Source organism: Balearica regulorum, chromosome 1 (genome assembly GCF_011004875.1).
Source record: "Balearica regulorum gibbericeps isolate bBalReg1 chromosome 1, bBalReg1.pri, whole genome shotgun sequence".
Taxonomy (NCBI): Eukaryota; Metazoa; Chordata; class Aves; order Gruiformes; family Gruidae; genus Balearica; species Balearica regulorum.
Genome location: NC_046184.1, coordinates 64,927,931 through 64,949,801, shown reverse-complemented (window position 1 = coordinate 64,949,801; position 21,871 = coordinate 64,927,931). Strand labels below are relative to the sequence as shown.

General features: G+C 40.2%; 1 protein-coding gene and 1 long non-coding RNA gene across 5 annotated transcripts in view; one reads left to right on the top strand and one right to left on the bottom strand.

Moving 5' to 3' along the window:
- Positions 1-21,871, top strand: part of CHRM2 (cholinergic receptor muscarinic 2) — a 108,182-nt gene that overhangs the window by 60,600 nt on the left and 25,711 nt on the right. The gene's annotated exons all lie outside the window — the stretch shown is intronic.
- Positions 3,603-15,408, bottom strand: LOC142602262 (uncharacterized). The gene is made up of 2 exons (XR_012835933.1): positions 15,151-15,408; positions 3,603-3,674 (listed from the first exon to the last, which is right to left on the bottom strand). It is a non-coding gene; the product is annotated as an uncharacterized LOC142602262 (long non-coding RNA).

The following is a 21,871-nucleotide window of genomic DNA, read 5'->3' as shown; positions in this document are numbered from 1 at the left end:
GGTCAAACATAAAGTCAGACGGATGTTGCATGGGTAGAGCTTTGCAGAGAACTGCTTGCACTACTGTTGTTAAAATTCCTCTAACCCATCTTGGGTTACCATAACCTTCACCAGTTCACTTTACTTGGCTGTAAAATGTGTAAATTTAAACCCATCTACCCCATGCCGTTACAGAAGAGCTTTAAGAATTAATATTTGTGAAAGGCCTTTGTATACAAGTGATTTTGTAAACTAACATATAGCAATATTCTACAGAGTTGGAAGTAAGAGCAACTCAAACCAAACCGCGAAAGCACGGTTGTCCTGACTCTTTCCAATTACATGAACAATGAAGGGGGAGAGAGGCAAGGCAGAACACCACTTCTAATATGCAGCTGGGTAACCCAAGAGGATGGAAGGTGAATGAAAGGCCAATGCTAATTTAGAAAATGAAATGGCTTCTTGATGTTATTTCACTGTGCTGTTTGGTAACGTCTGAAAGTACAGTAGCAGTAGCCTGCAACCGGAAGAAAGAAAAAACAAAATCCTAATTATAGTTTACTCTGTGGCCAAATTCTTTAGTCACATCTGATCTGGTTTCCCTGATCTGATGCACTCAAATTTCATCACTAAAAAATGAAAAATCCCTTTCCACTGTCTCAGATGGCTCTGCTGGAAGGCAGCACTGCGGGGCATCCTTGTGCCTCACCAGGTGCCATTTATTCCTTCTATTAATGATCAGCATAAACCTGCCACTTCCAGGATGAGTGGGAGGTTGCCTGTCAGCATGAAACACTTCAGAGTTTTGTACAGGTCAAATTTAAGGAGAACAAAAAAAAATTGGGGGGAGGTAAAAAAAAGTTTAATTAAAAAATTAAATTTCTGTCATATGCAAAATGTCAGTGTAATTAAACCAAAATCTGTGAATACTTACATATACAGCCTCTCCTGGCATCAGACACCAACTTATGGGGGAAACATCTATTGTTTATTGGCAGAAAAGACACACATGACATTGTCTTCCAAAGCCCCTCTTACCATTTCATGTCGGCACAACAGCCAAAAGAAGCATTTCTGCCTAAATTAACTGGCTATTCTTCCTAATGACTTCTGTCATCAATGCAGAAAGGTAAGCTCCTCCAGAGAGAGACTCTGAGGAAGAACCTAATTTATGTGCTCAAAGCCACCTCGGAGAGGGCCCTCTTTCCTTTGGCTCTAGAGAAGACCACCGAGACAAGCCAGGTAATTCACGTTACTGAAAGTGGGAGCAATGAATCCCCCTCCTGCTGCTTCATGTCTCTCTGCTCGTATATTATTGTAGTTTCTCAGGGAACATCGCTAGTGCAGGGTTAACTCAGGTTACCAAAGATGGAGACATGCAATTAAAAGCAATAAAATCTCTGTGTCTTATTGAGTTACAGCTCATCAACTGATTAGAGGTAACTTGTTAAGCCTCAGTAACTCAATTGCTTCCAGTCATGTGCACGTACCCTTAGAGGCAGCTTGATTCCTCTGGAGCTGGCCTCCCTTGGGCAAACATGGTCATGCTGCAAACATTGAAGCTGCGGGGAGAGACTAGCTAGTGACACACTCCGTGCAAGGATTAGCAGCGAGTGGCTGAATTCCCCCTTGCTGGTTTGAAAATAAGCATTATTCAACCTTTAGCCTGGGCCTGTGACAAACCAGCTAATTCAGCCCTGTTGCGGTATGGCAGACGGCACGGCCAGCTGTTAGCAAGCCTCCCCAGCCAGATAAGCCAGACACCAGGCACTTCGGTTCATCCACCAGCACAGATGCAAAACACAGCAAAGGCGTCTAAATCATTGCTTAGTTCAAGTTAGAGAGTGCTCTGTGTGTGCAGGAGTTCAGCCAGGAGCAACGCTGGAGTGATACCTTATGCTAATACTTCACTGAGGACAAGCCCTCCTCAGAGAAAGATTAAGCTACGGTAGCATACAGACTCTTAACACTTGAAAGGGAACACCCGCAGGATTTTTAATGCACTTTCATTCACACCATTAACTGATTCAGTTTGCCTTTGCCACACGTCCCCAGGTAGCCAAGCCTGCAGTGAGGGTTAGCGCACCATGAGCTACCTGCCTGCGGTGGCAGAGGTGAGAGGGAGCCCCCTTGAAATCTGAAAAGTGGCATGTATTTTGCTACAGAACCCTCTCATCCAAATAAACCAATATAATTCGAGTAATTCCAAGGTAATTGGAACATTTAATTTCATCACCTTTCTCTTGTTGTTGTTGTTGTTGTTAAAAAGATGTTCCAGTTCCACAGATACTTACCTGCAATCAAAACGAGGACTTTGGTTCCTACTGTCAGGGTATTAGGCTCCATTTCCAGATCGAAACAAGATTTTCTCCTCCTTTATTTCCCCCAGTATTAAATTAACAACAACAGCAAATAAAGACAGCACTACCATAATTTATCAAAAGTATTTTAATGAAAATGAAAACTAGACGCAATTAAGAAAATATGTTAACCAGGGTGTCGGCAATAATCACTGGCCCAACATTATTAAATAAAAACAAGTGAATTTCTGAGTTCATGCGGAAAGATGTGGTGTCTTTCTAAAATGCACACCTCTTCAAAATGCTCCTTCCCTGGCACAATGCAGGAAGAGTGCTTGCATGGATGTGCTTGCATGGATGTTCTCTATACCTTCAGCAAGCCAAGTGAGAGTCCTCTCAAAGATGATCCTTCTTTTTTTTTTTTTTCTGCTAGAAAATAAATAGAGTAGGAGAGAAGAGAGAATTCTAAAAAAAATTTACTTAATCTTTTCCTTAAAAATTTAGACTATCAAAGAAACAAGTAATAATAATAATAACAACAACCAACCAAAAAAAAAAAAAAACCACCAACCCCCCCTCCCCAGGCTCTTTTTCCTGTAATAATAGTTATAGGATATTTCAAGTAGAATACTTCAAACAAACCTCTTTTTTAATCTAAAAAAAACCCAAAACCCAGCACTGATATTTCCAGTTGTCAGAATTATTGTAGATATTTTTGAATATCAAACACATCAACCTTTAGAGATTAAAAATCTTCTCTTTGATCAAGAGAGTAAACAATTTGCAGTCCAATATTTCCAAATTGAGATTGCTTTCCACTTTCTTTTATGTGAAAATAATTGAGATGTCAAAATTTCATCAATGTGGGTTGAAAACAAATTATTAATATTTCCTACAGGAAGACAATTTAATTTTCCACATTTGTGTGACTGAGAAGCTATTCAGACCAATGTGTGGGTTTATAGCATTCAGGCTTTGAAGTACCTTAATACCCTCAAGTCGTATTAAGACTTGGTTTATGTACTGTGTAAGCAAAGACTCTTCACCTCCATCCTTCAGCTCTCCTCAGAGCCCACACTCTCAAGGAAAAAAACTTTCACAAACAGATAGTAAGCCTACAGAAACAATATAACATCAAACCTCAGTATAAGGTCAGACAGATAAATTAACTGCTACCTGGATTAGTTGCTCTTAATTAGTTAAGTTACAGTTATTAACAACCTAAAGAAGTTGAGTTGGCAAAATCAGCTGATGGCAGTGGGTAGGTTAGCCAAAATAGAATAGGTAGGTTGCAAGGCACTCCTAAAGAATTACATTACATGCCAAGGTGGTAAATACGGACACACCTGAGACTGCCCATGTACACCGACAGGCTTTGAAATCAAAGTAACCTTCCTAGGGAAAGAAAATAACAATTAAGGACCTCTAATTAATCAGAAACAAAACACTGATGAAGAAGGAAGAGAATAAAATGGAATGTGAAGTGTTTCATCCACAGTGGATTCAGCCCTTCTGTCTTTGGTTTTGGTTGTCTTGTGTTTAAGACAGAAAAGACAGAAATGGGAAAGTCTAAAGGCACTAAGGGAACACATCAGTATAAGAAGGAATTGAAGAGGCTACGAGAGTTTACTCTGAAAAGAAAAGAGTTATATTAATCATGATAGAGTTATAAAACAAATGAATTGCATAGAGAAGGCCAAATAGAGATGTCTGTTTACCTTGGGTTCAATAATACAGGATGCATTAATAAGCAGCAAATGCACAACAAGGGAAAAGAAATACAGTTTCATGCAACATTTAATTAAATTGGAGCTGCTCACTGCAGGGAAATTTTACTGACAATAAAAGCTTGGCAAGATTTAAAAAAAAGATTGTGTTTGTATGAATTACATGGGGTATCCATTCCTATGTTTTGGAAATTGGTTGATTACAGAAGGCACATTATTGCTGCTGAACGAGGTACATGGCTGGATACCTGGGCCTTGATCCCATTGCCAGTAAACTATGTGTAGAGCTTTTAGGATGGGAAAAATTTCAAGCCCCTGTCCTGCTATGACCCCACGACTATAAATGTCAAGAGTACTTTGTTATTGACTTTAAGTGGTAAACAGAATAAAGCAAATTCTAGGCACTTTTTGGAAATCCTTTCTTTAATTTTTGTTCTGAGACATTCAGTGGCAACCAAGGTGGTAGACAAGCTATTGACCTTTTCCAGTATTCACCAAAGGCCAGCTAAATACTTCTCATCTTTATTCCTTCAATACAATCCTCCTCAGCAGTGAGAGAACTCTGCAGTCTATAACACTAACTGACAAATAAAATGGAATTGTTTATGTGGTTTACCCCAGTGTGTTATTGGTGATTCTCTGGCACATCTCCTACCATGCTGTTAGAAGATAAGCCACCAGTAACAAATCAGCACTCACACATAGAAGCAATGCTAGATTTGCAATGGAGACAAAATAATTTTAATAACTGTTATCAAGTGCTGGTTCATACAACATAAAAATAATATAATAAAAAATGTAAAAATAAATATATTAAAAAATAGATCCACAGAAGCAGTAGTTGAGCAGTTTAATGATCAACAATCCTATTTTACAATACGGTCTATTTTATCTTACACAAGTTTACAAGGCCTCAATCCCAAAACTATTGAAACACAGCAGAGAAAATGCCTCTGACTTTAGTAAGCTTGGATTCAGCTCCAGAAATGTATTTAATTTATGACATAACTTTTTTCTTTGATCAGAAAGCCAGTTTTCTATGTTCGTTATCAATCCCAGGTGCCATTCATTTGCATTTCTAGATACTTATCCTTTATAAATATAGTTTGGGGAAGCTAGGGAGAAATGCCTGGAAAGCACCTACTAGTCTGGAGAACATCAACCAATGGAAAGTTTTGCTGCAGTGAATTAACCCCGCTGATATGTGTCCAGAGGTACTGTGCGGTACTGTCTCATATTAAATTTGCATGAAGCAAAGAATTAATGAAGCATGAGATTTGTCCTATCCTCTTTTCCGTAATAGTTACTGTTTTCTATGAAATTTTTCTTTTCCTGACCTCAAGCAAGGAATTGTTCTCCTCAAGGTCTGTGGTGTTCTGCCACTCTTCATTCTTATACTTCTTTCTATCTTGTTTCTCTTTCTTCTTAGTTTCTGGAAGTCCAGTCTTTGGACCCAGGTGCAATTTTTAATAATAAATAAATTTAGACTTGGATAAATTCCCCAAATAAAAGTGGTGAAGGAAGAGTGCTTTTATCTCCTGTGATATACTTCTGACAAAGTATAATTAAAATATTTTCATGCTGGCTTGCCTGCTCTGTCTGCCTTTCATGATTGATGAAGTCTATCAAGCTATTATTTGTCTCCACATTTTGTGAGGAAGGATTAAGCCACTGAAGTGTTCAATATCAGTAAATGATCTGGAACTCCATAAAAACATCAATTATTATGCAGTTAAAGATGTCTTAGTGCTCTCTGAGGAAGCTGGAGTTTTGTCTTCATTCCTCTGGTGATGGAATGTGAGGATGACTGTCTCCAGAGACAGAGAGTGCATGTACAATTAAAATGCAAGCTATAGGACTGTGCAGAAGAGACGGGATTTTCTCAGCTACTTATTCAGTTATACTGGAAGAAAAAATGGAACCTAAGTCAGTGCAGAAAAAGGTGCCCTGCTCAGATGTCTGACAAGATGCACTACTCTGCCTGAGCCCCTCCATTTTGGGCCGACAAAACATAATGGGACCGTGTCCTGGGGCCACGTAATCTTTGAGATTTTTTTGATGGAGTAACCAAAAAGAATTGCAATTAATTTGAATATAGCGGCGCCTTGCGGAGTGGTAGGCAGCCTGGAAACCTGCTGACTAGGGAATGGAGCCCTGCTCAAATCCATATCATCAGACTCTACTAGCTTCAATGCAACTCTACCTATTTACAGCCAAAGAGGATCTGAAACATCAAGCAGACAGATGTATCACTAAACGCCCTTTACAGGCTCTGTTATCTCAGTATCATGGCTCTCAGACCTACTAGTAGCATGGGAATAGTATTTCATATACAACTGGGGAGATACCACAAGCTTCACCTTTAAGACTCTCCAGCATTCCCAAAGACTTTTCCCTAAGTATAAACCTAGTTTGAACTAAAGCAAGCAATATGTTTGTATTTGGTGGGAATTGCATATAAGTCTCAATGTAATTATAACTACTTAAAAATAATGCTAGTGACCTTAAATTACACAACAAAACAACAGAGGACATCTTAAAATTAATTCTAACTAATTAAAAACATTATTCAGTTAATGAATTATTCATGATTCATATTGCTCAAGTTGCCAAACATTACCTCAAATTATAGATTGGACACATCCTTTCACCACTATTAATAATTGAAATTATGTCAGTGTAAGTACTTTCAGATACAAAACCCAATATGTTATCCCCTCCGAGCCTTCCTGTCTCATGCTCAGAGTAGGACTAAACTGAGAGCCCTAGAGCACACAACGGTGCAGAGGGGCAGTACATTTTTTCAAGAGAATGATATCTTTGGGGATCTAATGGCCTAATGAAGGCTGAAAGATGTGCACGGCCAGGGGTGATCTCAGCACGCCCTGTGGTAGCCAGTGTTGGACCATAGGAACACAGGACTTGCCCAGTGAGTTTTTAATCCTCCCTCTGCTAGTGTCTGATAGCACTTCATATAATATTATCAGAGATATCAGAAGCTCCTAAACAAATACCAGGATAAATACCTGTTACTAGGGAAAAAAAAATAAAAAAAATCTGTGTAAGTCAGACTGCTCAGAAATTGACCTAACCTGAAATCCAGTCACAGGTGCATTAAAAGACCGGCATGCCACCTCTCCCTGCACCGTGCAACCTTGTATTATCAACATTTTACATACACTTGTTATAAGCACATATGTTCAGTCCTTTTTAACTGCTGATGAGTCCTTGATCACAAACCTCTCTTGTGGCAGTGAGCTCTGCAGCTACACGTACAGTACATGAAAATCCATGTCCTTGTACCAGATTTGTATCTGTGGAGTTTCCAATTTCTCTAAAGTTCCCCTGTTCGGGAGGGATGGGGCAAAATGAGAGTCCAGTTTAACCTTTGTCTGACACAGAGTGCCTTTCATGTGATCACTGCATCCCCTCCTTTTTTTCTCCAAGGTAGACAGTGACAGTCTCTGATCTCTCAGTAGGTCAACTAAATAAACCTTGGTAGAGGCAGAAGAGGTGAAAGACATTTTGATGTGAAATGTTCAGAGAGAAGAAGCTTAACTCAGTGTAGCCATTATGCAGCTTGGAAAGAAATGCTTAGAATATTTTGTGGTAAATGCTGAAACAAAGTTTTTCTTCCTCTTGTAGTTAAATTGCTTATTTATTCAGTTACTCACTTAGCTGTTTGTCAACAAGGAGCATTTAAGCTAACTTTTGAGGTAATGAAACCATAACTGAACCAGGGTATGAAAAGAGGAATGTAAGTTGTGCTTGGATCTTTTCTAGCAGGAATTTTTCATGACTCAATGAAAGAAAAGAAAGGAGCAGGAAAGCTTCATATATAGTAAAGAGCAAAATGTCTCTGCCTGCTGTATTGTCAGGATTAGAAGATGTAAATATTGTGGAGTTGTAGAACTATCTGCTTTAGGATTTGAGATTAGCTAGATGGTTTGATTTGGGTTTCTGACATATATTAACCAGAAAGGTTTATTGACCTTTCTAGAGCTGGGCACACTTTAGTTTCATTAAGTACTAAAAATCAAGACACTCTTTCTTCATGTCAAAAGATTAAAGAGGGCAAAGTCACTTTGTTGCTGACTGGAATAGATACTGAACCACTATCAGGGCTGCCATCACTGCATTCACTGACCTTTTGCCTCAGTTTGACTCAGGGTGGGAAACTGAGTAACTGCTTTCATAGAAATTTCCACTATTGTCTCCTACAGCAAAGTACTTGAATTTTTCTCATTTCTTTGTTCTCCCTCCCCTTACAAAACAAATAAATACACCCTTTTTCATCCCAGGTGAATGTTGCCACTCTAGCGGAGTCCCAGCAAATTTACCCTCCTCACTTTAGTAGTAGGTAAACTCTGTTTTCCTGTACCTACCCTCAACTATGTTACCACTGCACACAGCTTAGACTATACCATAGCTTTTATTCCCCACCGTGATTTCCTCTTCTATTTCTCCAGCATCTCAAATAAATGATGCATACCCGCCTTACATGCCAAAGCAATGCGTTTGAGGAACGTCCAGTTGCAGTCATCTACTCTATAGCAACAAAACAAAAAGTCAGGAGAATAAATTATGGGGAACCCTTGCAGTTTTATGACACAGTTTATTTGCCATGAGCTGGCCACTGCTGTGTCTCTTCACCCCAAGAGAGCTTGAGTGCATGCAGATTTGACTTGTAACCCAGCAGAAGATGAATGGGCAGCATTAGGGAAATGACACTTGCAGCTGAACATAATAAAAAGCATCGCACGAGAGAGGCTGGCTGGTCAACTTTATTGCCATGCTGTTTACTCCACTCATTTCAAGGTATTTATAATATACTTGATTGACTGTCATTTTTCTCTAGATGAGATTGCAGAATAAGTCATGGAGGGGAGATGAGACAAAGATGAAAGATTGAAGCGCTCCCTAGGATTACACTGGGGAACAGAGACTAAATGGTATAGTTCACTCTTTGGCATGGTGGAGATTCATGCTCCACATCCCCAGGCACCCAGCTGAGGTGCTTGGGTTAGGAGCCTAAGAGAGAGCAGAGAGAAAGACTTCAGGAGGCTAATTCAGAGCTCTGAAGAGTGTGAAAGAACCTCTCTGCATTCATTGCAGAGCTGAAGATGAGGCTGCTAACTTAGCTACCGCAATTAAACATCAACTGTTATAGGTATGAAAACTCTCTTCTCTATCCTTCTTTTGTTCTACAGTAATTAACCAATAAACCAATAACCATCACTAGCAGCCAGGTTGAACTGCATGGTGGCACAGCAAGGCCATTATACCTCTGCCATGATACCATTCCACCTGCGTGTCTTTTATTCTTATCCATGGGCAAGGACTTTCTCCTAATTTAGCTCCTCTTTGACTTTCATATTTTCTCACTCTCTATTTCTTTACTTCCTACAACTTAGTTGCATAATCCTGGAGTGGATAATCCTGAGTAGGCTCATGAAATTTCAGAAAAGGGAACTGCTTAGTTCTCACCCTTCATGAGGCTGAAAATGTCAGTAAAGGTTGTTATCATCATCATTACAATCAATGCAGAAGTGACTTTGAAGCACGAAGGTAGCAGGCTCAGCCCTGCTTGCCAGCACAGATGAAATCTCCTCTAAGCTGACATACATCACACATCTCACTTGCAATATCCTTCCCTGTATGTTCCTCTCTATTTTCAGATAGATTTGAAAGTAATTTTTGTATACAGTTCTGACAAAAAAGAAAAGCAAGTCAACAGAACTAGGTGACCTAACCAGATCAGGCCAGAGTTCAGAAGTCTTAGATGCTTGTCAGCTGCTCTTCAAAGATCAGAACTCCTACTGGACATTATTCCATTTCAATCTGTTTCCAGTTTTATCCTGGAAATGTCTCACAAACCAATGCATGCCATTAACAGTAATAACACATCACAATTTCCTTGGACAATCCAGAAAGGATTCTTTCCTGTTGACCCTGAAGTCCACCACACTGAAAAAATTTGGACTAGAATGACTGAAAATCTCTGTTGTGGTGTCTTGTACCTTGCCCATTCTGGTGCACAGCGTATTATCTTCAGTATTGCCATGAAAACAGAAACCGTTGTCACCGGGGACCCAGCCTTGCATCTTTTCCCTTTTCCTCACTGGGTTTCCGATGCAGCTTCTGTTCCTTCTAAAATTGCTGTTACACTGGGTCCCGATAATCAAAACAGGGCAATCTGTGTAACAGTCACATGAAGCTGCTAAAAAAGTACCTGAATGAAGGCAGTTCAGCTGCTTCTTTTCAGGCAAATCTTTGTTCACAATCTTGGGTGTTCTATTGTCAAGAAGGAATATGAATACTAAATAACAGCTATTCAGTACACAATTTTGGCCACTCAAACAAAAGGGAGTTCAGAAAACCAGAGAAGTGTGTTTATTTGTGAGATTGAAGAACCAGTGTTACTATTAACTAGAACATTCTTAGCAGAGAGCTGCTCAGGTTCCTTTTGAATATTATCAGATATGCCATGAAACAAAATAAAATAAAAAACTACTACTTTGAGCCCCTATGCTTTGACTTCTTTTACAGGTTTCAAATGAGTTGCCATAATGTATAATTTCTTGCAAGGAATCTGATAACTGTAACTTTCTTTAAAGCTGTGAGCTTCCCCATTTAAGGTATACTTTAAAGTGATATTTCAAGTAGTTATGATGTTGTTAAGGAATGAAATAGTCTAAGTGTCATAAAGGAGGTTTTAGACCATGAGTTTAACAAGTTTTCTGGACAACAATCAAATATTTTTAGAATATGTAAAACTAAGTGATGATCATATGGAGCAACTCTTGAGACCCTGAAAATATACCAAATAAGTGAATAAGCATAGGAAGAATAGGATCTGTGGTAGTCATAGACTGTTCAGGGTAAAGAGCACTTCAACGAGGCAACCTGTTTCCAGTCCTTCTGACATATCAAGTAGCAGAGAATGTGAATGCTAGACAAAGAAATTGTTGAGGAATCTCAGCTGGTAGACTCCCAGCAGAGTCTGGCAGACTGCTGAGAACCAGCAGAAGAGCAAGGCATGGTAGAGACCCTGCTCACACAATACCAGAAAGGCCAGAAGAGGAGGAAGGAGGAAATAACCAAGTAGTTTTCTACTAGGCATCTGTCAGTTGACATGCCAAAGATCTAAGGGAGTGGGTCAGTGATCAGAGAACACCACTTGCCCCGCTGAATGCTGCTGCCATGTGCTTGCAGATAACTGAGGGGTTACAGGTGATAGATTCCTTCAGATATCTGGTGCCTCAGTTTACTTGTTTCAGTAACAGGTGGAAAGAGCATTTGAATAGGGCTGGTATGATCTGAGAGCTCAACAAATTGGGGACACAAGTATCATTTTGCAAAAAAGCTGCCTTAGCTCACTGAGGCACCACTAATGGTGGAGGACTGGAACTAGAGACACAGCATTGAGCACTTAGAAGTGACAGACTGGAGCACTTGCTGCTTGAGTCTTTTTCCGGACTCAGAGAGCTCTTCAAAAAGTTTGCACAAGTGTTTGCAGAAGGAGCAGCCAAATGTAGGGGGCTTGCTCTGAAACCAAAGAACGCTAATGATTTCACAAGACATTTCTTAAACAGCTTCTAAGCACCACACCTCTTCAGGTCTCAGAACTGGCACTTTCATTTCCTGAATGTCTACAAAATTCGAGGTAAAGATTTACAGGAAAATCAAATATCAGGCAGAATGTGTTTCAGAAGTTTCTTCCAGAAGGAAGGATATTTTCTCTGAGTAGAAAGAATGACCATGAAAAAAAAAAAAACACTTCGAAAGCAGCCCTGTGGAGTCATCAAAACCTCAATAACTTATCTTTGCTAATCTACAGGGAGGATGGCAAACCACAGAACAGAGACACACCGTGCACAACTTAGTGGATACAAACGATGGAACACACTGCGGTGTGCATCAACCAATCTTTAGGGAAACATGTGTTTGGAATATTTTCAGCAGTTTTATTTCAAATGGCATCAGAGGACCAGTTATGGAAATGGATGAATTAATGAGTCAGAATATATAGTCATTCAGGGGAGTTCTTCTGTAACTCAATTCACTGACAGATCTTTTAAAGCAAAAGAGAGGTGGTCAAGATGACACAGTCTAGCTGGTATCCATGCTAAAACCAACCAAGCCAGTGCTGTCAAAACATATTATAATTGATCAAGAAAATTAGAAATTCCTCGAGATATTTCTGATCTTCTCCTTCTATGTTGTGTATTATGCTTTCCAATCTCTTTTCTAAAGGACAGCAAACATGAATAAGTAATGATGAAAATTTAGGTCTTGCATGCATCATACTAGGTATAGAGCTAAGGTTTTGTTGCATGAATACCAGGTGCTCTCCCAACACCAATTCCTACTTACTTAAGACTAAAAGATGTCAGGCCATATGTAGACAATGTAATCTTGATAATAATAACACAAGGTAAGGGTTTGGGATTTTTATTTTTTTTTTAAATTTTTTGAAGGGAGGGAATTAAGAATTTGTTCATCTGTGCAACTATCATCTACCAGCCTTCCTATAATCAGAAATAAAAGCAACCCCTGTCTGATGTACACACTAGTTATAAACCAGTAACACACTTTAAAAATGTAGGCTATATCTGTGTCTCACTCTGAATTTTCTTTCCTACTTCCTTCTCTCTGTGTATCACAAAGTCCTGTTCTAGCTTTCAGCTCTGGTTTACTGTACCTTTCTTTGGCCTCCTGTTTTTTCTTCTTTTATTTCTCTGTCTTCTACTATGTTCCCACTTTTGTTCTACTGTCTAGCATATCCCTATGATCATTGTCATCCTAAGATTGCTGCTGTTTACCTCTGTACCATACCTGTGCTCCCCCTATCTGAACAATTCAAGCTCCTTGCTGCAGTTTCAAATCTGGCAATTAATCATCCCAAATTCTCTCTGCCCTATGGAGGCACAATCATTCCTCACAATCCTTCCGTCATGTTACTGGCTCCATCTTTCACAACACTCTTTGATCACCAACTGCTGTTTGACACATGCACTGTCCATAACAGCAAAAGACTTAATTTTGTCAGAAAGGCAATGCAGGGATACTTTGCCAAAATACAGGTAAGAAATAGATTCCAGTATATACCAGACCACAAACAAATATGACTTATGAGCAAATAATTCAGTGATAAAATAGACAATAAAAAGTACAGAGGCAAAACAGGAAAGATGAGCACATGATGCTGTAGGAAAGTCACCAATGCAAATTGTAGAGAGTCCATTTTTCCACAGTAGCTACCCTATGAGAGAGATAATTTTCTCAAAATAAATGAGATCTGGTAAATCCAAGACCCTGTAGCAAATAGTAACAGTGATTTTTATAGGTGTTAAGCCTGTAAGTCCACTCTGATGCAGGGGAGTGTACGACATGACTCACAATGTGGCTGATGAGAGACCATCTTTCAGGGTTGCTTTCTGCCTTGGGAAGGATGCAGCTCTTCTGGAAGCAGCAATCTTTACCTTTCTTTAGGACTGGAATAGTGACACATTATAATGTCTTAACTGTAATGTAATATTATAATGTTAACTATAACATTCAAATTGGTAACATTTGTACAATATCCACCCATTGCCTCAGTACTTTTCCTTTTTCCTCTTCATATGAACATCTCAGACAATTTCAAAACTCTTTAGTGAAATATATGATTAAGCTAAAAGCATGTTAGCAATTTTGACAAGGGCTGAAAGTGCAATGGAAAGTCTTTAAGAAGAAACTGTGTTTTAAACACCTGTACACCATGCACAATTACCAGCGAATATGCAATAACAGGAAAAAAAATTAAAATCCTTGTTTTCATTAAAGCTATTTTATGGAGCACTCATGAAAACTGTATTGTAAAGGCCTGCATAAAGTAATGAGGTAAAGTGTCTTCTGGATGCGTCATGAGCTGACCTCCTAAAACAGTGCCTGAGATGTGCTGTCATCAGGGAGAAAAATCTTCTCTGGGCTTGCAAGCCTTTGTCATTACAATAATATTCAAATGGCTCCTCAAAATGAAACCTTGATAGCCCACTTCTGCAAATACACAGAAGTAATCTCTTTGCAGTATTCAGAAAAATCTGAATGCTAATATTTGGCACTAGACCCGTGGTTTAAAGATGAATTAAAACACTCAAAAGAAACTTTACACACTTTAACAACACTGTTATGTCGTATAAGTCCTTACTTACAACCCAATTAGAGAAAGGAGGATATTTTCCGGTCAGATGCTTGTGGTTTTTTTCTCCTAGAATCTTCCTTCTGATATTCCCCTGTACTTTTTGACTGGAGAATGCTTCCATGTTGTGCTTTTACAGATACTATACAGATGCTATGGGGTAGTCTGAAATGAGATGCTGCTCACAAACTATCCTGTTGATGGACTAGGATTATTATCAGGTTTAGGACCAGGTATTATTGAGTTATTTATGTATCTAAAGATGTATATAGTCATTTAATGTGGCTTACAAAAATGCCTAAGCAGGCTAGACACCATAGAAAAGCTAAGAGATGCTAGAATATGGCTCTGGGACATGATGGAAATTTATCTTTAAAACTAGGACTTGCCAGGGGTCCATCTTCCAGTGAATTGATCAAACACTTTGTAGCACTGCCCAAATTTCTTCCTAACGAGGGAGGAAAGAGACGCCACCCCACCATGTCCCTCTCTACAGGAGGCTGAATTCCCCTTGCAGTGATTCACTGGGAATTAAATTGCTGCAGACGTTGCAAAGCTGCATATTGGCTGAGGGTACAGGGGTGTTAAAGAAGCTACGGTGAATATCAGCAGCTTTACAGTCCATTTATCAAAGTGCCAATGGCTCCCATTTCAAGGTAGGTAAGGCAATAATATATAAGGATTGAAGAGATTATCTGCTTCCAGAGTAGTTTAATATATAAAGAAAGTGATAGCATTTGGAGTGGTGGGGTTCTTGTTTTTTCTTGCTGTTTTTAGGGAAAATACTGCAAACCTGTCAGGCTCTTGCCTGTTCTTGTTATTACAGCTGGAGCTCAACACTTGCTTATTTACTGTTTCACTGAACATAGCAATATGGAATAAGGGCTTGCTTACCTTCAGCACATAAAGATGAAAGAGAAGGGGAATGATAAGCATGAATCACTTATTATTTAGCACTTACTTGGGCCAGTTCTGCCAGGCTCACGCCAACTTCATGGTATCATTTCAAGGCTTTGATCCAGGTTTTAGCTCAGCTCCACTGCATAAAATGAATCCTGTTATCTTCCTTTACTCCTTTCTCAGACCCGGCTTTCTCCTTTATCTTTGAGCATTGTTCTAGCCCTCTCTCAGCAAAAGCTCTTTGTGTGTACACGGAAATACCTGCTGTCAGCAATGCGCCCCAAAATCCCACCAGTTCCCAGCAAGCACAGGCTCTGTGTAACAACAGGGAAGCATAGAGCTAAAAATAAACTCAGTCTCTGCCTATTCAAACTGGATGTCCTGCCTGAAAACAAACAAATGAGAAAAGGTGAACAAACCTCCAACTTCCTCCTGTACCTTGAACGGTGGCAAGCTGTGTAGTTATATACTAGCTCTAGGGTCTTGAAGACCTGTTGTGCCTGGCATTGCTCAAATGTGAGTGAGATATCATGCATGTCCTATAGATCTTTCAGGTCTGAATTGCAAGATAAACTTGGAGCAGGAGAAAAATAAAATGCACACAGGAGACTCAAATGGAGAAACAGATTTCCATAACCAATAGGATTTGGGTGCCTGAGGTGCTTTTGGTGTCAGGGGTGATGGCTGTGCCCACATCTTTCAGGGACAGACACTGATTCCAGACAAGTTCAATCTAAGTCATTGCTTTTACTGCAAAACCTTTGTTCCTTCAAAGCTATGTGTTACTGTGTGCAGTATCATCATCACGTCTAGTGTAATGGTTCTGCCCTGACACATCCTCCCAGTTCTTTCATACTCAAGTGTTTTGCAAAGTATTTTTCTGATGCTATTAGGACAAAAATGAGAATGCTGATTTTGCTGGGTTGTAATCAGAGCTGGACTAATTATGGAGGTAACTATTCACTGAAGATCAGTATCATTTTTGGACTATTCTTCAAATGGAGTGAATCTGTATACCCTAATCCTCTTCAATGATGGATGAAAATCAGGACCACCATGTTAACAGCTGAAATGATAATACAATGAGCCTGGCTACTTTCCTGCAAGCCTTTGTGGTGGAACTGTATGTGGTTAATCTACTTGATGCTTCTGTGTTGAGCCTTTGCACTGGAAAATGAATCGAAGCCGAATCATCATTGCAGACTGCATTCATGTCAAGGCTATTATACTCAGAGAGGAAACAGCTGGTCCTTCAAGGCATGCATGCTTGGGACCAGAGATGGACAGCTATCATTGTTGCTGGTAAAAAAAATTTGGAGGGGAGGGAAAAGATACACATTGTGTAATAGAGATGGAAAGGCTTACCTCTGTGTGATCCTGTTCACTAGTATTCTGTGTGTCTGCTAGGGTCTGCTAAAACAGTTATTTTTACTACTTATGCATAAGCTAGCACTGGTTTGGAAGACAATACAGAGCTTGGGATCTTCTCATGTCCTTCAATACAACAGATATGTAACTTGTGGTAGGGTAAAGAAAGAAATAAGGGCTAAGGGCAAACATGGGACCTGATTCACCTGTGCTTAAAGGCCTTTGATATGAGCTGAGGTATGTACCTGAGCAGTCACTTGTGGTTGAGTTTCACCAGCATACAGCTTTGCTCCCATCATAGATGCCTTGCTCACATTTTGCCTTGCACCAGGAAAACTCTGGAAGTGGGGCAGAACTGGAAGAGTCTGATCCATGCTCCTTAAGCTGCTCTCTACAGGCCCTTCCATCCATCCTTGGGGTCCCTTTCCTTCAGACTGGTTGAAAAGGGTAACTGGTGATCAACAACAGGGCAGAGCTGTGGAAGTCAGGGCAGGGGGATCTATTTCTGATTCTCTGGGGCAATATCTTATCTTCAGCTTCTGAAGGAGACAACCTGCATTGCAGGCTACAGACTGGTGACTCCCCATGGGCAAACCCTGGGGCAAGTAATTCTAGTGCAGACCAGATGCTGTGGGAGCCTTGATTTGTGTCACCTCTGAGTAAGAAGCCAAGGATCTGCATTATGCTGATTCCTGTTTCTCTCCAGTGTGCTTTTGCCAGACTCCCAGACTGCTTTCTGCACAATCATATGAGTTGCTTTTATAATATCTGGCTCCATAATAAAGTGATATGTGCTCCTGCTTCTCTGGTCCATAGCACCTACGAATTTCATGGCATGTGCTAGAATCACATAACCACAGAAGCACCAGAATAGTTCAGGTGGAAGGAGCCTCAGGAGGTCTCTACTCCAATGTCCTGCTCAAAGCAGGGTCAGTGTGGAGCTCAGACCTGTTTGCTGAAGGTTTTACCTCTTGTGTCTTTAAAAGCTCCAAGGATGGAGCCTGCACAAGATCTCTGGGCAACCTGGTCCACCGCTTTGCTGTCCTCATGATGAAAGAATTTTTCCTTAAATCCTATCAAAACCTTATGCATGTTTTCTCTCATCCACCCACCGCACACCGCTATAAAAAGAGTGGTTCCATCTTCTCAGTAGCTTCCCTGTAGGTATTGGCAGGCTGCTATCAGGTAACCCCAAAGCCATCTCTCCTTCAGGCTAAACAAGTCCATTTCCCTCAACCTCCCCACACAGGCCACGTACTTGAGGTTATTAAACAGTATGTCCTCTATTGCTGATCTCAGACCGATGGTTTGCTCTCAGACTACTTTCCAAGATTCGTCAGTCACCAGACAAAAGCATTTTTTAATAGAAATCTTTGCTAGATTACAGATATTTCTTGTCTGTTGGACACAGCTCTCCCTGGACATACCTCCTGTCTCGTGGCTGATGTGAAACGAGGAGGTATTCAAAGCCGCTGCCCATTGGATGACAGCCACCACCACAGTGGTAACACTTAGGAGAATCAGGGCAGAAAGCAACTTGAGTTGAAGGAGGAAACACCACATTTCCACCAGTGGTGATTCTTACCCCCCAGTCTTGCAGGCAGAGTGCAGTTGTCCCTGGGAATGCTGCACTACTTCTGCCACTCTGTATGGGTTCAGTGACTGAACTGAAAGAACTAATCTTCCGTCCAGCAGCTCTCTTAGAAATTTCCTGTAGTCTCCATTGATTTTTTTGGAGAGGGAAATATATACACAGCATTGCCTTTTGCCTTTCCTTTTACACAGAGATGACTTTAATTAGTGCCCTTTGTGTTAAACCATTAGATGTGGCCACCTGTGGTATCTTGAAGTTATTCACATTTCTAAGTGTTTTTAAATGTTGGGTCTAAGCCACCCAGAGATTTTCCAGCAGGGGTAAAATATTCAGTTGCCTGGAAGCTTTTCCATTACCTTACACCACAGGAGTGGCATAAAGGAGCTAAAGAAAAGCCTGAATCTAGTACTAATGTTTCTACTACAGGGAACATCATTGTTTTTCTTTTTTAGGAGATGGGAAGGTGAACGTGTGGGCGTTCAATTTGTTTTGCTGATGTTTATATATTTTTTTTTCTGTCTTATTCACTCAATGACAAGACCTGAGTAAAAATGGTGATAATTTAGATTTATTTTGTTTTATTCAGAGAAATTCTTGCCCATGGCAGTCATATAATTTCTTTCCCCTCCTGCTGTTTGCAGTATGATGACCTCGTCTTTGCCAGGACCTCCTCCATCCCATCCCACCCCATCCCATCACCTCTTCTAACTGCAGCTATTTCCACAGTTTTAATTTCCATTTTGTAAAGGAATGTCTGTTATCCACATTTCCTGAATGACAAAGATGGGATTTTATTCCTTAGTTGTTCTGCTGCTTATCGTGTCTGTTCATAATACTATTACTATGCTCTTTGTTACGGTGCTTTAGCTAGCCTCTGTCATTTACAAAGTGCTTTTATCAGTTAAGGATTCCATGTTACTTTATGAACTTAAAATGGTTATATAGATAGAGATCCATTTGGCCATAAACAGAATGTCCTGGGTGAACTGCAGCAGGTGCTTAAAAGCCAGGAAGCACTGTCCAGTAAACACACCTAGAAAAAAAGTCTGCAAAGCAGACTGCATCTACAGCTCTGGGAAACTCAGAAGCCCATTAGGCTCCAATCCTGAACCCAATGTTACACTCTGTAGATTTATTTTGCAATAAATTATGTGTGCCAACTGCCTGCCAACAGTTACAGCCCCAGGTAGTTTTGCAAGACCCTGTGCTGAGGGGAGAAAAGGGAAGTGGTGTCCTTTTTGAAGGGGAAAGCTCTTGGTTGGACACTGAATATTACAAAGGCGTGCTGGAGAGAGAATTTTCTCCTAAGTGATGCATAGCAAGCATGATCCCAGGAGAGTTTACAGCAGGGAACTGATGAATATTACTCTGGATCCAACAAAACAATGAACTGGGACTTGTCCCCAGACACCTATCCTGTTTTTTTCCTTTTTTTGCAGAAAAGTCCTGAACCTACCAAAAGCGACAGAAGCTTTGCCATTGGCTTATGCAGGGCTTTTGACCTATTGATTTTTTTTCAGAGCAATTTACTGTGGGATTTCAGACTCTGAAATTGGAGTTTGGATGAGTAATGTAGCCTATACAGTAGAACCCTACTCTCAGTGCTCTCCAAGTCAGGCTTCCACTGCCAATGCTGATGCGTGGAAATTCACAGCTCACTTCATGAAAATTCTGTAATATCCTCCCAGTGGCTACTCTTTTCATGAGAACCCTGATATTTAATTCGTTCTTAAGAATATAAACCTGCACAAAAGTAGCATGTTTGCAGAGCAGATGAAGTGAATCTAACACAAGCAAATATTATCTGTGACTTTTTGTCATGAATAGATAGCTCTGTTAGTTGCAGAGTGAGCTCAGATTAATTCTGTGAATCTCAAAAACAAATATAGAGGAAGCGACATTGGACACACTGCACATTCAACAGGTGTGCACTTTCTGACAGAAACACCAGTTATTGTTGATTAGCCCATATAATTTGGATTATATTGGATTTACTGTCCTTTGTCTAATACTCACAGTTCTGCCCAAAACCCTTGTGTACACCATGGCAAGAAGACAGGTAAACGGGAAAAAAATGCAATACAAAACAAATATATCAAGAAATATATCAGTAAAGGACAAAAAGTATAGGAAGTAACAAAACTATAATAGATACAAATATGCATTCCATACATAGACACACAGAGAAAGAGAGATCATGCTTTGCAGGCATTGTGGGATCTTGATTTTCTATCTGTTGCAGAACAGGTTCCTTTTAAGGAAGCAGGAAAAATAATTGCTTGAATAGCGTTTAGCCCCAACTACCTTTTGTATTTTCTGGAGTAGTTGCTGTCACTGCTGGTGATATAACAGGTCCTTGATTAAAAATCTGATGAAGAGAGGAGATATAGCCAAGACGACACACTAAGAATAAAGCATCAGGGTCCAGGTTGCAAGAGGAAGGAAAGAAGGAAGGAAGGAATACACTCAACTCCCTTCCTTAAAAGGAAGGAAACACTCAATTCTGAATTAGGATGGTGTCAGCTGAGCTGAGTAGGATCAGACATACAATGCACAACAGAACCTTGCTGATGTGTGAAAGAGCAGATGCCAGACATATCCGACACTGGGATGCATTTTCATTGTTCACAGACTTCCTACATGTGTCCTGCGAGAGAAAAAGGCACACAGGTATCTTCTGAATATTCTGAAAGTAGCAGGCAATGGACTGTGGTGCTTAGCTAGCTGTGCTGTTTGGGGTTATACTGAAAGCTCCTCACAGGTACCTGATTAAAATTGCCTCTTCTGTCTAGCTGATATGTTTGTCACAGTGAAAATAGCAAGTGAATAGGGAAATCTTGGAGAGTAACTGTTGCCCCATATTAGTAATAATCTAAGTGAAATGGTACAAATAACAAAGTCTAATCTGCCAAAAGTACTCAATAGGTAAGTCATGGATACTTTAAAGAATGTTAATTAAGCTTTTACTTCGAGAGAAGTATATCTACAGCTCTTTTGGAGACCAGAAGATCTGATCTCTCCATATACCTTTGATATGATTTGCCAGTTATGAACACAATTATTCCCTAATCAATACTCTACCAGAGTAGAGGCAAGAGACTTCAGGCAGAGTAAGGACCCTGCTGTGCTGACCACTGCCCAGCTGCACCAGAAACTCACTCATAAATTCAGTGAAACTGTACAGTGGCTCACCATACCATGCTTGGTTCCAATTAAGGTATCAGGAGCTAACAGGTATTAAAGAAATCCATTGGCCAACAGAAGCCCACTGCTGTCCCCAAAGATAAGAACAAACCATGTTAATGCCAAGAAGGATGAGACACAATCTTTTAAGCTCAATGGATGGGATACAGAAGCCTATTTGGTTAGTGAGGTCCTTCCCCAAGGCTCCCAGTTGCAGAGTGTACAGGGGGAAAATACACAATGTGAGGCACTTTCCTAGTTGCAGTCTCAAGGGCTGAGCTGGTGATGAGAGGTTGTGCCTGGGCTGGAGGTGGGGGAGATGGATGTCACTTCAACACGATTTTGGTGGAGATCATGGAGAGGGCTTCTGGGCCACAGAGGCCACTGCAGAGTGCCTGCCAGGGACTTTGTTAGTGCTCCTGTCAGCCCTGCCAAGGGAAACAGAAAGGATTCCTGTAAATATGGAAATTTCACTAGTAATTAGTTGCCTTGTGTCACCAGTTTCTCACTCTGAAAGAAACAGTCCCATCAGAGTCAGAACAGTGTTAACCACTCAGGCTGGCAAGGCAAAATCATGTGGGCTGGTTCTCTTATAGCTGACAAAAGCATTTAGAAAAAAAAAAAAAAAAAAAAAAAA